Raw genomic sequence first — 3961 nt, forward strand, 5'->3', positions numbered from 1 at the left:
GTGACATTATTGTACATTCTGACTACTACAGGGTTAATTATATGTGACCCCGGCGGACGGTCCTGTATAAGGACTATATTGGGTTAATAAGCAGCCGTCTGAACTTTGACCTCTGCGGTGGCCGAGTGCCCAGACTGTGCCCACATATATGGCATGGAATGTGCTGAGCACAGGGACACTAACCCCCTGGCAGGGAAGGGGTTACATCAGACTGGACCCGGGTCACATGACACCCAAGACTTGAGGGGGGGTTCTGGGGTAGAACAGATGGGATTCTGGGAAGAACCTTCTGCGCAGCTCCTGCTTCACACCGAGAGGCATCATGGAGAGCAAGTAAGAGACCGAGCTGCTGCAGCGCATCAGACCTATCTATTGCTCCCTGTTATCAGCCACTTCAGGCTGTTGTGTTGGGATGAGTGATGGGAAGTGCAGAACCCTCCATGATTACTACTTTATGTCACCTACCTCCAGTGCTGAGAAACGTACCCCTATATGGGGGGGGATCAGCCGGCCGCACCCCCTTATTGTAGAACTAGTCGGCGCATTTCCCCTTTAAGGAATTTGGGGGTTTAATTAACTGATCTGCAAAGATAGAAAATCTTTCAGCAGCGCCCTCTGCTGGTCATATGAAGACACTGCGTGGAATAGAGGTCCTGTGTGGGTAAAGGGCCGCACAAGCAGAGCTGCAGTGTAAAGCATGGTGGAGGGACAGAGCAGCAGCCTATGAGCAGGTGGATGTCAAACTATAGCGGACATTGCAGCTGAGCTGGAGTCACTGATCATAGCCGTGCTTTAATGGAGGTGACCAGGGATAGTCAAGGGGGCGGGGCTTATGTCTGTATTAACCGCTGTCTGTCTCAGGCCGCCGTCACGTGACCTGTACGTAGCCGCCATGTTGCTGAGCGGCGCCGGAGACGCTCTGGGCTACAGGAAGCAGCTGTGGGAATACTGTAAGTCCGGGCCGCAGATTCACAGGGAGCTGCAGGAGCTGGGGGGCCTCCAGAACATCGCCGTGTCCCTCCCGGACTGGCCGGTCAGTGATGACACCGTGCTCCACCTGGCCACGGGCGAGAGCATGGCAACAGGTGGGTCCTGCTGGGGGCCACAGGGGCCGCAGCCACCTGTCCGACCCCTGCTTGATATGTCCTTGTTCTCCACCTGCAGGGAAGCTGAGCGAGGAGCTACATGTACCAGGAGCTGGCGGCCAGATATGTGTCCGCCATGACCGACATGGAAGGAAGGAAGCCGGGGCCCACCAGCATTCTGGGTAAGACTGCACTCACAGCTAGAGCTGCACTCACAGTTCTGCTCACTGTCCGCTCTGAAGCAGTTGCTGCTGGTTCAGTGTTGTGCGGAGCGTGCCCTGCTGCACTGCATTGTGGGAGATGTGGCAGCGAGCTGGTGGGGCTCCCGCGTCCTGCGGTGGGTGCAGCTCTGGGTGTGACTGGAGTATATAACTGTCTCCCTCTCTCTTCAGGAACCTCCCAGCTGCGCCCCGGGGAACCTGGCGGCTATAAGATCCCCTTTAACCCCTCGGCGACTGGCTGCGGAGCAGCGATGAGGTCCATGTGTATAGGGCTGAGGTGAGGCACTGGTTAGGATTAGTGGGGGTCTGCAGTGCGCCCCCTGATGGTCTATAGGAATCACTCTCATACATGATCCCACCTCTCTCCGCAGGTTCCCCCATCCGTCTGAGCTGTCTCTTCTGGTCGCAGTCAGCGTGGAGAGCGGGAAGATGACGCACAACCATCCGACAGGTCAGAGAGTCCCCCATGCTTTACCTACCCATCTTTCCGAGAACCCTGAATGGCAAATCTTCCGCTGTCCAGCGCCGACGCCTGTAGTACTACGCAGATTCAGTATGGAGGTCCATGGGAAAGCTGGGTGACGCCCTGCCGAAGCTGTCGTGGTGGTCCCATCGTTGTCACCCAGCTTTCCCAGACCTGAGTAAGAAATGGCAACAGAGGTTTAATGACTCCCCCAGTCTTATATTGACTCTCGTCCTCCGCAGGGTATCTGGGCTCTCTGGCCGCGGCTCTCTTCACGTCCCTGTCCGTTCAGAGGGTCCCCCTAGAACAGTGGGGGTCCATCCTGCTAGAGACGCTCCCGCTGGCACTGGAGTATCTGCGCTCTACGGACAGCGATGCGCAGCGGCACGCGGACGAGTGGGATTATTTCCGGCAGTCCTGGGAGAGGTGAGGAGGGGGTGACGACCGCCACGGAGGAGGGTCCTTATCTCATGTAAAGGGGGCTCCAACCCTGAGGCTGCGCAGACATAACATAAGAGGTCATTACTAGAAGCCTTCTCACTATTTGGCCTCTTCTTCAGTTCCTGAGTGCCACCTGCAGTGTAAAGCATGGAGGTTTCCTCTCTGTATACACTAGATTACATGATGGGGGTTTAATAAGCACAAATACGTCGCTCTCTAGTGTAATGGTCTCCTTTATGTGACCCTGGGAGAGGCTACAACCACCAGAACGACGGCCTCTATTCTTTACACTGCAGGCTGCATCCAACTGGGAACATACCACAAAACAGAAACCATAGTGTTGTGTTGTCTTGTGACTCTGCGGCTTTAAGGCCCCTTTAATGCTGAGTGTGGGGGTCTCTTCCTCCTCAGGTACCTGTCGCAGAGGGGTCTTCTGCAGGGGGCCGGGCCGGCAGTCTTCCCATCTCCTTATGGCCCCGCAGAGAGGGATGTGGAGTACGGCCGCTGGAGTCTAGACGGCTGGCCGGGGAGGAGCGGTCACGATGCCCCTATGATCGCCTATGATGCTCTGCTGGGGGCCCGGGGCTCCTGGGAGGAGCTGTGCAGCCGCTCCATGTTCCATGAAGGTGAGGATTGGACGATGGCCCCCGCTTTATATACAGTGCTGCCCCCGACTTACAGTGTTTGTCCCCACACAGGTGACAGCGACTCCACCGGGGTTATTGCCGGCTGCTGCTGGGGGGCGCTATACGGACTGACAAGGGTCCCCAAAGGAAACCACTGTCAGCTGGAGTATCGGGGGCAGATGGAGGCGGTGGCGGCCTCCCTGCACATGCTGGCCTGGGGGGAGACCACCGGAGGTCTCTGATAACACAACCCAAGCCCCTCTACAGCCGGAGACCACGGACATAGCCGATACCGGTGAGAAGTGACCCCTCCCTCTGGTTGTCAGTGCTCCGCCCCTTCTGGAAATAAAACTGGAACCGCGAGGAAGATCTGTGATGCTGCGAATACGTGATTTCTGTGATTGATCTCACGGTTGTAAATAAGCGCGAATGACGTCATGTGACAGGAAGTAATGGAATAAAAATGGAATACGCGTATAAGTCACTCTGACCCAGTACAAACCTCGCGGCAGATGAGAATACGGCGGCGACTGTCCACATTAGCATATAAAGTACTGTCTACGATGGATGATGAGAGTAATGATCATCTCTATAGGGAGGGGGGCTGGAGAAGGCGCCACATGTGGGACGCAGCAGGAAGACTTTATGACTACAGGTAACGTAAGGTGACCAGACGTCCCAATTTAGGCGGGACAGTCCACTTTGGGACCCTGTGTCCCGCTTTCTCCAGGTCCTCTAAGTGGGACAGCCTTTTGTCCTGTTTTCAGGACGTCTGGTCACCATGAAAGTGATTACCCGCCGGGGTGCCGCAGCTCTCTGGCTGGTAATCACTCAGTGGCACTGCTGCGGGACGCACACACTGACAGCAGTGTGTGCATCCGGGATCTTCCTCCACTGACATATCCTCCTTGGTTCCCCCGGAGGAGAAGGGAGGAGAGGTCCGGGCGCACACGCGTCCTCCTGCAGCAGCACAGAGCAGAAGACTTCTTTGAAGACAAGGAGGAGGTAAGTTTATTGGTCTCAGGGGGTCACTATTACTGCTGAGGCCACTGTGGGGGTCACTATTACTGCTGAGGCCACTGTGGGGGTCACTATTACTGCTGAGGCCACTGTGGGGGTCCCTAT

The 3961-nt window shown here is 56.3% G+C and overlaps 1 pseudogene; it reads left to right on the forward strand.

The window, feature by feature from the left end:
• The first annotated feature begins 275 nt into the window (after positions 1 to 275).
• Positions 276 to 3210, forward strand: LOC136632662 (ADP-ribosylhydrolase ARH1-like; annotated as a pseudogene).
• Positions 3211 to 3961: the final 751 nt, after the last annotated feature.

The sequence above is a fragment of the Eleutherodactylus coqui genome, chromosome 6 (genome assembly GCF_035609145.1).
Source record: "Eleutherodactylus coqui strain aEleCoq1 chromosome 6, aEleCoq1.hap1, whole genome shotgun sequence".
Classification (NCBI taxonomy): domain Eukaryota; kingdom Metazoa; phylum Chordata; class Amphibia; order Anura; family Eleutherodactylidae; genus Eleutherodactylus; species Eleutherodactylus coqui.